This window comes from Otolemur garnettii, unplaced genomic scaffold (assembly GCF_000181295.1).
Source record: "Otolemur garnettii isolate 467f Iridium unplaced genomic scaffold, OtoGar3 scaffold00005, whole genome shotgun sequence".
NCBI lineage: Eukaryota > Metazoa > Chordata > Mammalia > Primates > Galagidae > Otolemur > Otolemur garnettii.
The window spans coordinates 25885239-25897878 of NW_003852400.1; the positions used below are offsets into that span (position 1 = coordinate 25885239).

The window sequence follows — 12640 nt, forward strand, 5'->3', positions numbered from 1 at the left end:
AAAAAAAAAAAAAATTACTTGGGTTTTATCACAGTAAAGAAAATATAATCATGTATTCCAAAATTTGAAATACTTCCAACCAAAGAAGAAATTAATTGCTTTAAATGAACTCTACAGGCCGGGCGTGGTATCTCATGCCTATAATCCTAGCACTCTGGGAGGCTGAGGCAGGCTTATTGCTTGAGCTCAGAAGTTCAGGACCAGCCTGAGCAATAGTAAGACCCTGTCTCTACTAAAAAAAAAAAAAAATTAGCCAAGTGTCATAGTAGGCACCTGTTCTTCCAGCTATTTGGGAAGCTAAGGCATGAGATTTGCTTGAGCCCAAGAGTTTGAGGTTGCTGTGAGCTATGATGATGCCATGGCATTCAACTCTGGGGCAACAGAGGTCTCAAAAAATCTGTCTCAAAAAATAAATAAACTCTACAATAATTTTTATCAGCTTTAGAATATTTAGAATTATTTAATATTTACTAAGTAGCACATGAATGTATCTTACATGGTTTTAGAAATTATAAATGTAAGAATTGCTTTCTGATAGAAATTGAAATAGTGACTAGTATCATTTTTAAAAATATAAGTATATTTTGAAGAAAAGTTTGCATAGTTTTTGAAAATGACTTATAAAATATTAACACATGGCTAATAAAATTTGTGTTGAAAGGTATTTTTTTTTCTATTTAAAGCCAAGACCAAAAACCTTGAGAAAGAAGTAGAATGTTTGCTATTGATCACTTCCGTATTTGTGGAAGGATCCTTAAGGTTTCAATTTTTGGAAAACTTTCCTCCAGTATCAGAAAAAAATCTGAAAGCATCTTTATCCATGATTATCTGAGTGCTTGGCCATATCTTCATAACAATAGTCAGTTAGCATTTGTTGGTATTATGAAGCATACTGAAAATACAAGAGATGATCATTGGCTTAAAGAACCTGCAGCATAGTTAGGAGGATAAGATGTAAATTTATAAAAATTGGTAATAAAGGATCATTATAAAGTATCATCATAAAGTATCATTAGGTGTTAGATGACTATGGTATGTAAATGTGAGTATATTAAACATTTTGGGCTCTGCAGTATAGGGAAATAGAAGGATTAGAGTTTCATGTTTTAAGAATGAGGAAAAAGAAAAGGGGAAGAGAATTTTGGACATGATCTATGGAAACCTTCTCAGTTTTTGTAATTTTCTCAAGGTTGGAACTGTGAAATTAACTTCTTTATCAACCATCTTGTTAAGTATGCCCTTCTAGTATTTTGTGCCTCCCTAGTCTTTTGCTTTCTGTTCTTTGTTTAGTGACAAAAAGGATAAGTTTGATAGGACGGGCAGTAAACATAACTAGCAAAACTTAGAAATGTGGACTTGGACAATTTAGAGATACAGACATAGATAATTCAGAATCATCTTTCTGGAAGAGTTATATTCACATGTCATAAAGGAGAGAATTAACATTTATTAACTATGTACCATACCACTGTTTTATAACCTAAGTTTGATTTAATTCATTTAACATTGCATCATTACACAGACGGGGAGGCAAAAACTTAGAAAAGTTAAATGATTTACCTGGGAACATAAATCTAGAAAGTGTGGGAGCCAGATTGCTAACACAAGTTAATCTGTTAACTGATCTGAGCTTCAGTTTTATTATTATACAAATGGGGTTATAGGATAAATGATAACAGTGTGTATCTCTCTCACTTAGTGCAATAACTGGTGCCATTATTGTAGACTACAGAAAACCCCACTAAAAAACCGTAATTTTTATTGAATGTATGGTGTGTGCAGATACTATCCAGGAATACTATCCTACTCTTTACAAAGATTCTGAAAAAGAGGAGCCAAAGAGCAAAAGTCTAAGAGAAACTAGAATAGGGTAGCCTTCGAAGTTGAAGAAGAAAGCTATTCTAAGAAAGCTGACAGTATCAGAGGCTATAAAGAGAGGTCATGGAGAGTAAGGACTAGATTTAGGGATCAGTGGCACATTGTCTTTGGAGCAGGCAAGGATGGTGATATGGTAGAGTAGGAGATCATGTATTTGGGAGTTTGGAAGAAAGTGGTACAGAGATAGAGAAAAATTGTACTGGATAGATTTCTTGAACATGTCTATTTCTTACTGTGCAGTGGGGTTAATAAAACCTAACTCATGTTATTATTGCATAATTAAATAAGATGATTTGAAAATGAATATGGCAAATGCTATGTACATGTTATTAGGAGTAGATGTAGACAGGCCCACTAGTGACATTTTTAAGGTCTGTAGCAAATACAAAGACCCACATGCCTTATGTGTGTAAGTTAAGTGAACAAGATAGAATTTATTTTTGTTCCTCAACTTTTACAAATCTTTAGGTGGACCTGGAAGATCAGGTTTAAGCTTAGAATTTTTGAATTCTTGGGAGTCACATGCCAGAATATGTCCCCATGGACTACATCTACACCTCCCTCTAAGCCTAAGTCCTGTTCTTTTCCTATTCCATACTATTCTACACACTGAGGTAACTTTACACATGTATTTGCATCCACAGTCCTCACATCCAGGTTCCATACATACCTGCTGAGGAAGTATTCTTCAGAATAGGTCTTTGCAGACTTTGGTAGCCAGGTTTGCTGCTGTTTGGGTAGGGAATTACTGGTTCTAGATTACCCAGAGCATAGTCAACAACAGGGCATGGGCTCATGGAGTGCATGTACTTTGGTCCCAAAGACTCTTCAGCCCATGGAGGGGTATGGCTGGTAGATATCCAGAGCAATTCTGCCTATATTTTGAAGCCTAGGATAGGGATTTGTCTTGCCTGCATCTGTATGTGTGTCATTTATTGGAAAATTTTTGCCTTGAAAATAATGTGAAATATAGGCCTTGTTTTACAGACGAGGAACCTGAGGCTTAGAGAAGTAATTTATACATGGTTGCATAGCTATTAAATATGAAGAGAGTTAAACCCAGATTTGGCTGATTTCAATGCTCTTGCTTTTTCTATAGCTCCCATCTTTCATAGCAATCATTAATATATGTGGGTCACTATGAAAGTTTTGAGATAGCTTGTGTTATGGTCCATTATTTCACTTCCAAGAAATACATTTGAGAGCATTTTTTTTGATACACTCATGTAAATTTCAACTTGCTTAGCTTATCAGTGTTGTTGGGAAGGTTTCATTTGTTGTTGCCCATGTTTATTTTACATTTCTTGATTTTTTTGTGTATCTCAGAACTTATGTAATAACCTGTATACTTACAGCACTTAACTTCCTACTTGCCTCACAAGCATCAGAATGGTCTTTTTTTTTTTGGCCGGGGCTGGGTTTGAACCTGCCACCTCTGGCATATGGGGTCAGTGCCCTACCCTTTTGAGCCACAGGTGCCACCCCAGAATGGTCTTTCCCCAAGCACCTATTAGTTTCATTGAAGATATGAAACCATTCAGAGATGGTTTTTACGACTGCGTTCATTCCTTCTTGCTCTTAAATTCTCTTCGAGCAAAGTAGTTTTTGTTTATTTAGTGCAATGTTTGTCAACTATTTTTATCTCACGGCACACTGGATTCAGCACACTTAAATTCTGTTAATCAAAAAAAAAAAAGCTAAAAAAAGAATACATTTACTGTGCTTTGAACTTCTTTTGAAAATAATTTAATTAATTATCTTTAAAAATTTTCACAACACACCTAAGATCCTCTCATAGCACACCAGTATGCTATGGCATACTGGTTGAAAATCATCTGCTTAGTGAGTGTTGGTGGAAGGGAAGTGGTATACTTAACTTGCTACAGATATTAAACATCTGGACTCTCTGGCTTTGATCAAGGGTGTTTTCAGTATCTTCCTTTCATATTTCTGTGTTTTAACTACATTAATTATTGAGGGCTAGAAATAAAATTAATTTTTATCATTTAATACATTTATATTTGAGTCTTTTAAAAACAGGTGGCATGGGCCAGATGGTGGTGGCTCACGCCTGTAAACTAGCACTCTGGGAGGCCAAGGTGGATGGATTGCTTGAGGTCAGGAGTTTAAGACCAGCCTAAGCAAGAGCAAGAGCCCCATCTCTAAAACATAGCCAGGCGTTGTAGTGGGCACCTATAGTCCCAGCTACTTGGGAGGCTGATGCAAGAGAATCTCTTGAGCCCCACAATTTGAGGTTGCTGTAAACTATCATGTCATGGCACTCTGTCCTAAGATGACTGAGTGAGACTCTCTCTCTCTCAAAAAAAAAAAAAAACCAGACAAACAAAAAACAAAGTAGCATAGGGTTGTAAAAAGACTGTGTGGTCTTTGGAGGCAGATGTCATACTGAAATCAAGGCCCACAATGAGGGAACTTTAAAGTAATTTTAATTGTCACTTTATAATGAATTTTAATTGACAAAATTGTTTACATTTATTATATACAACATGATTTGATATATTTATACATTTGAAATGACTATATCAAGATATTTAACATATGCACCTGATATACATTGCCTCATATACAATATTTTTTGTATTAAGAACACCTAAAATCTACTCTTGGCAGTTTTAAATATATGATATATTGTTATTAACTGTAGGCACCATAATGGACGATTGATTTATTGAAACTATTCCTCCTAATCAAAATTTTGTATCCACTGACCAGCATCTCTCCCAAGTCCTTCAGTCCTTAGCCTCTGGTAACTATTATTTGACTCTCTGTGAGTTAAATGTCATATACTTTTATACAGCTTTGGGTTACATGAGTGAATGCATTCATCAGTAGTTAGCCTAGAGTACATGTATGCATTTTACCATGTAACTTTAAAAATAGCGAACATGGACAGGAAACAACTGAACTTTGAGATATTTATGGGTGAGGTATACTACTGTCTTCAACTTTTGAAATATGTGGTAAAGCAAATATAGCAAAATGCTGTATATGGAATCTGAGTGTTGGCTTTATGGGTATTAACTGTTCCTTTTGAAATTTTTCTTAATAACATGTTTAAAAAATTACTGGTAACCAAATTAACTGTTTTGTGGCCCAGGCTTCAGTTTCCTTTCCTGTAAATTGAAGTTAACAACACCCAGTTCACACATTCACACATATATTCTGAGGATTAGAAGATACAGCTTTATATTTTTAAGGCCTTTGAAGAAATGGATCATTGCCAACTTAATAGAATAATCTATTTAGCTTAGTAGAAAGAAAAACTAGAAGCCATTTGTGGAATTTAATATTACTTTATTACTTTAGCCTTGCATATACAACCTTTTTAAACAAAAATTTATTACCAACTCTTAAAATTGAATTTGCAGTCAAGGTTACTCTAATACAGTAGTAATTCTTTAGTTTTCACCCTATAATCTAAATTATAATCTGTGGGAAAATTTTAAATTCTGTATATGAGTGTGTTTTTTAAATGCAAAAGTAAATGTATTCTTTGTAAAGTGGTCAAACAATAAAAATAGTATATAGCAATAAGTGAAGATGTTTTCTACAACTTCCCAGGAATAGCACTGATTAGGACCCTACACAAATACTGGCATTCTCTCTCCTTGGCCCAAGGTAGAATTTTACTTCTTTGCCCATTTGAAGTTAAGTGTGTCTGTGAGATTAACTTTGGGAAGAAGCTTCAAAGAGCTGACAATGGGAAGTAACAGTGTTCACTCCTACTCACCTTATCTGGGTCACTGAATAACAGTGACAAGCATAGTCTTAGTAACTCATACATGTCTGAGCAAGAAATTAAGCTGTGTAGTTTTAAGGCATTAGAATTTGGAGGTTGAGTGGTTACTGTTTTGTGAGCTAGTAGTCTCTACTGACTAGTACACGGTATATTAACCCCTTTTAACAAATTTCTATAGGCTTTTTGGAGGATAGTTTTTTTTCTCTTAAAAGTTTTCAGAAGTTTCAGTGTGGATATAAAATTGGTATCTAAAAAGGAATGAAAGAAAAAACTGTACTAGAAGCGAGAGTTTCCCACCAGAGTTTTGTCATATGCTTAATTAACTTTTTTTCTTGATCTTAAATTTTTCTTACAAACAGAATATTTAATAGTTTATTGTCTTGTTACACCTTGGAGTTTTACAGGTACAGTGGGAAGTAATTTTCTGTGTATGAGTGGTCTATCCAAAATAGCCCCTGAACAGGCTGCTTGCTATATACTCAGCTTCAAGTAGTCACCTCTTCTGAAATGTCTGTTACACTAGAAGACTTGATGGTATTAATTTACGATAGTTGATTTTGATTAACAGACTTTCTTCAAGTGAATGAATATTAAGAGAACACATCTTAACCATCTTCTTCTTTTTAAACTAAGATCTGAAATTCCTTAGGTTAGATTTATATTATAATAAATGATGAATGTAATGGTTTTTCTGTATATCTTATAAAAATAAAAATGCCACTTTCCTAAACACAGAATATTTCTACTTCAGATACTCTCTCCCTCAAGGTCAGCAGCCTGTCATATCCTATTAATCTCTATTCTTCAGTTCTTGCAGGGATGTTTGGTGAATATATTTATATTATAGACCTTTCATAATTATCCCAGGATATTTTTAATTCTACTAAAGTAAAAGAAAGAGTTTATACATTCTTACACTTTATCCAATTTTGTTTTTAAAATAGTACTTTTTTTTTCTTTTTTTTTTTTGAGACAGAGCCTCAAGCTATCCCCCTGGGCAGAGTGCCATGGCTTCACTGCTCACAGCAACCTTCAACTCCTGGGCTCAAGCGAGTCTCCTGCCTCAGCCTCCCAAGTAGCTGGGACCACAGGCGCCCGCCACAATGCCCGGCTGTATTTTGGTTGCAGCCATTATTGTCTGGCGGGCCTGGGCTGGATTCAAACCCGCTACCTTAGGTGTATGTGGCTGGCACCTTAGCTGCTTGAGCCACAGGCGCCGAGCCTAAAATAGTACTTTTAATGTTAAAATAATCCATGAAATAGAGAAGGACAAGAATAATAGCTATGGACTCGGACCTACACCTTAGGAAATCATTATTAGCAGGGTTTTTTTTTGAGGGGGGAGGTAGGGTGCATGTTTTGAGAACTTTTCTGTACCTTTAGAAATATTTAATCATATACACACAGAAATGGAAGCATATTTTATATTGTATCTCTAACTTGCCTTTTCCATTTGATGGATCTTGAGCATTATTCCTTATCATAATGCAAATTCCTACCTCACTTTTTAAAGTTAGAATATACATAACATAAAATTTACCATTTTAACACATTTTTAACTGTACAGTTCTATGGCATTAAGTACATTCACACTGTTGTGCAAACATTATTACCATCCATGTCTAATAATACTTTTTCATCTTCTACTAAAACTCTTTATTCATTAGTTAAACACTAGCTCTTTCTTCCTTTCTCCTTCTAGCCCCTGGTAACTCCATAAAGACTTTCTGTCTTTATGAATTTAACTATTTTAAGAACCTCATATAAAAAGAATCATGTAATATTTGTCCTTTTGTTTCTGGCTTATTGTACTTAGTGTAATGTTTTCAAGGTCCATTTACATTGTAGTGTGTGTCAAAATATTCTTCCTTTTTAAGGCTGAAAAATACGCCTATATTTTCTTTATTTATCTATAGAGGGACACTTAGGTAGTTTCTACCTTTTGGTAATGTGAATACTGCTACTAAGATTCACATAGAAATACCTTTTCAAGTCCCTGCCTTCAGTTCTTTGGGGGTAAATGTCCTAAAATAGAATTACCTATGGTAATTCTGTGTTCAAATTTTTGAAGAACTGCTATACTGTTTTCCACAATGGTTGTACCAGTTCACATTCCTAGTAGCAGTGCAAAGTGGTTCCAAGTTTTCCTACATGTTTGCCAATAGTTGAAGTTCTGTTTTGTTTCAGTCACCCTAATGGGTATGAAGTAATATCTTATTATGGTTTTGATTTTTTTTGTTTCTTGAACGATTAGTGATGTTTAGCATCTGCTCATATGCATTTTGGCTACCTGTAAATCTTTGGAGAAATGTCTATTAAAGTCCTTTGTCCATTTTTGAATTGGGTGGCTTTTTGGTTTGCTTTTTGTTTTTTCTTTCCTGCTATTGAGTTTCAGGAGTACTTTATACATTGTGAATGTTAATATTAATCTTTTATCAGATGTGTATTTTTGTAAATACTTCCTCCCTTTCTGTGATTTACCTTTTCCGTCTTTTGTTAGTATAATAGTTTTTAATTTTGATTAAGTTCAATTTATGTTTTCAGTTTTTTTGTCTGTGCTTTTGGTTACATATTCAAGAATTTGTTAGGGAATCCATTGTCAGAAGCTTTTTGCCTGGTTTCTTATAAGAATTTTAAGTTTAGGTCTTTGATCCATTTAAATTTTTATGTGCAGTATAAGGTAACTGCCTAATTTCATTCCTTTGGATGTAACCATCCAGTTCTCCTAGTACCATTTGTTGAAAAGCCGGTCCTTTCCTCATTTAAAGAGTATTTACACCCTCATCTAGCTCCATTTGACCATGTAAGGGTTTACTTCTGGGCTATTATTATTCCATTGGTTACATTGTGGCTTTTTGAATTATATTATAATTGGAAAAGATTTTCCCCATTCACAGTTAGATTATTTTAAACTATCCTAGTACTTTTATGTTTAATTTTTTATATTTATACTTTTGATATTTCTGGGGTTTATTTTGATGAAAACGTGGAGACAGGTTTCAGTTTTATTTATTTATGTTTTCAGCAACTAACAGTTGCTGAATAGTTTATCTTTTCCCTACTGATTTGAGATGTCATCCTTGTGGTATAAGAAGTCCCTATTCTTATTTGGATCTCTTTCTACTTTCCCAATGCTGTTTGCCATTAATCTCTTTTTGTGTTTGTCTCACACCAAACGATTTTAATTTATATTGCTTGGTAGTTCATTTTTACGGCTTGTGTGGCTAGTCTTGAATATTTATTTTTCTTGGTCAACTTTAGAGTCATTTTGTCAAATTCTTCTTAGAATGTTTTATATTACAATTAAATATTCATGTGGAATTGTCAGGTTTACTGTATTGAATCTTATCTCATATAAGATTCTTACTTGATTCTTATTTTTGTCCTTCAGAACATTTTAAAACTTTCTTATTATAAGATCAGCACATTTTTTGTTACATTTACATATACTAGAACCATAGCTGACCACCTCCTTAAGTTGACCTAGTTTTCATAAACTGGACATGTACCACATATGCATATTGGTACAGGCCTAGTTCCTTATGTTGATCACTTCCATATGTTGACATATTTGTTAATGTCTCTTGGGTGCTCAACTTACAGAGGTTCTGCTATATGAGTGCTTTATCTTTTTTGGTTGCTGTTGTGATTATAAATTTTAATTTCTACATGACATTTTTAATTTTCTGACTCCTAATAATTTTTCAGCTAATCCTCTTTTTTTTTTATGTATATGTTCATACAAATAGTAATTCTAGTTATTTTCCATTATTTATCTTTTGTTATATGGCTTCTCTTAGAATTGCTTTTATTAACACTCTCAAGACCACAGAAACTAATGTGTATTATGGCAAATGCATTGGCCTTATTCCTGACCCTGCTAGTAATGTGTTTGTCTAGTTTACTCACTGGACATGGTATACTGACTTTTGCTATGAGGCATGTGTGCCTTTTTTCCATTAAGCACATTTGTTTTACTAATGGCTTTTCTTGTTTTAATCTGGAATGGTTCTTTACTTGGAAAATGCTATTTCACCAGTGTGAATATGTTATTTTGACTTAATTTAGAATATGGTGAATTTCTTTAATAGATTAAATAATATTTGGTTCATGATTAAATTTCTGGAATAAATGCTGTTAGTTCATGGAGTTATTTTTTTGATATACTATGGCAAAGGAAGTTTGTTAACATTTATGATACTTGTTTAATATTTAGAAATGAGATCTGAAATTTTTTCTTTTTTATGAAAAAAATCCTTAAGTTAGCGTCATACTTGTTTCATAAAAAGATTTTGCAAGATTTCCTTCCTCTGTATTCTAGCATAGCATAGATATCATTTGAATTATCTGCCACTTGGGACTGAAAGAATTTTACCTGTGAAACTTACTTTTTGGATTGCAGCTCTTTAGAAAATCTTCCCAATTACTTGCATGGCTCTTGGTCTCTTGGTTAGTATCAGAGAGAGATTTCAAAACTTGTATTCTTTGCAGGATAAGAGATGGGATGATTAGATTTTAAATGAAATTCTTCATAGTTAGGCTTCCCTTTCTCCAGGTGGTATTTTTCTTTGATATTTTATTGCTTTAAATTAATTTTCAAAGTTTAAACTATGAAATGTTGGATATGGCAAAAGTACATGAAAAATACAGCTTTTCAATCTTACTATGCTTCAGTGTAGAGAGTTTTATGATCCTACCTCTGTGCTAGCATGTTTCCCTGGAAGTTATTTGTTTTTATTTTAAGAAGAATATCTGGAATAAGTACTTAACATTTCGCTTTAGCCAACCTTTAATAAAGTCAACTAAAATGCATATATGTTCCTTCCTATTAAAATTATATTTAAAATTCCTAGCCTTTCTCTCAATTCCTGAAAGGAACTTGGTTGCAAGGAATAGATGATGGACCTCTTATAATAATAGATATAGAAAAACAATTTTCAGTTTTACCAGACTAATCAGAAACTCATTTCATAACCGAAAGTCACACTTGATACAGCTCTTTGAGTTTCCTGTTCTCTTGTTAGAGAGTTTGCTGTTGAAATTTGTTTAAGAAGCAGCAGTTGCTGAAACATTTTCAAAGGTGGGGGGTACTTCTTCATGAAATGGAAGCAAATCTGAATATTTGACTACTTTGGCCTCTTAGATTGCATTTCAGTGACTTAATTTTTTTTTTTTTTTTTTTTTTTTAACGGAGCTGGTCCCTAGCTGGCTGTTGTAAATGTCTAAAGATTCATTCCTCTACAAATCACCTATCCTTTTTCTTTTAGCCATCATCTAATAGTGAAACCGGAACATAGAATCCTATAGTTGAACAGTTCACACTAAAATAGTTGTTACCCTGATTTAGGGAGTAATATTTTTGGTTGCTAAAGGGTATACTCTGCTGTACTGGTGAAAAATTTTAAGCTGTGACTAAAATGTTTAATCTTTATCAGTTTTAAGCACTATCTCTGAAATTACCAGAGGGTCAAAATTCTGCCTATTAATTTTTAATAGGTATTGTGTTTATTTGTTTCAGAAGTTAAAAGGTATGTAGCAGAAGGCCTTCCCCATATTTCTGTTACCCAGATATTCAGTTTTCTTCCCTTTACTAGAAACATTTAACTGGTAATAAAATTAACATGTTTTCCTTCATCATGTCCCTATACCTTTGCCCCCAATCTAGCTCAAGGTAAAATTGTGAAATAGGTCGCATTTATTTGGAATAACCTTCTTACTCTGGTTCTCTGACCTTTGTTATCTGATTTGTTCTCAATCTTATGACCTGTCAATTTTCTTATTTATTTATTTTTTTATAATCTCTCAATTTTTATCAAAAATCCTGTGATAAAAATAAATATCATTTATAGAGGAAGATATTTGTATATTAGAGGGATTACACTTTAATAAATATCATAGAATTAAGATCATTGTCGAGTATTAGGTCATAGTTTAAGGTATAGTCTGAGAAAGCAGTATGCCTTTCAGGGCATTAGGGTATTTTGTATAAAGGAATGTTTGATATAGGAGATATCATACTGTTAGGAAAAGTATAAACCAGGTGAAAAGAATTAGGTCATAGTTTAATGTATAGTATGAGAAAGTAGTATGCCCTTCAAGGTGTTAGGATATTTTTTATAAACGAATGGCTGATATAGGAGATATCATACTGTTAGGAAACAGTATAAACCAAGCGAAAAGTTTTTCTTAATGTTCAAATTCTTTTAGTTTTTTTGGGATAACTTATTAATATTGCTCATTGTTACGAGGATTACATCAAATAATCTACATTAAGCTTCTAGCACAGTATCTAAAACATAATAGACAATGATAAATTTTAGTTGTATCTGTATTAGAATCCATAATATTTTCCTGTCCAGCAGGCTTAAATATGGTAATATTGAATTACATGGATAGAAAAAGTTATTAATAGTATTAACAATTTATTGTGCAATTATGAGCATGAAGTCTAGACTGCTAGGAAATGACATAAAAATGAGAGAACCCCAGAGGTAGAGAGGACTCTAAAGTTCAATAAACATTTCGTGGTAGGTAAGGATTAATTCAGAAGTAGCTGTTGTGTGTTTACTGTACCATCTTATAAATAGGAAATGGCACTTTAATTTTATAGATTCAAGTGAGCAGAGCCTATTTATATTCTTGTAAAAACTACTACCTACCGCATTATTTAGGTGTCCCATTGGTGATTTTAATGCCATCATCTGAGCACTGCTAGTTTTTATCACTTCAATGAGTATTCTTAGAATAGTATGAAAATACTTTTGGCTGTATCTAGTGTTACCTGTGTTGCTGATTTTCTCTCTGATAAGAGAGGTTTTTAAATAACCATATGTTGAAAAACAGGAAGAAAAATGAGTAGATATATAGTCAACATGATATTGCAGAATCTTTTTTTTTTCTTTTCTTTTTTTTTATTAAATGATAGCTCTATACATTAATGCAAACAGGGGGTACAGTGTAGTGTTTTCATATACATTTTGAAATCCTTTCATCAAGCTGGTT

General features: G+C 33.2%; 1 protein-coding gene across 2 annotated transcripts in view; it reads left to right on the plus strand.

The window, feature by feature from the left end:
- GLCCI1 (glucocorticoid induced 1) overlaps positions 1-12640 on the plus strand; it is a 126504-nt gene that overhangs the window by 46946 nt on the left and 66918 nt on the right. The gene's annotated exons all lie outside the window — the stretch shown is intronic.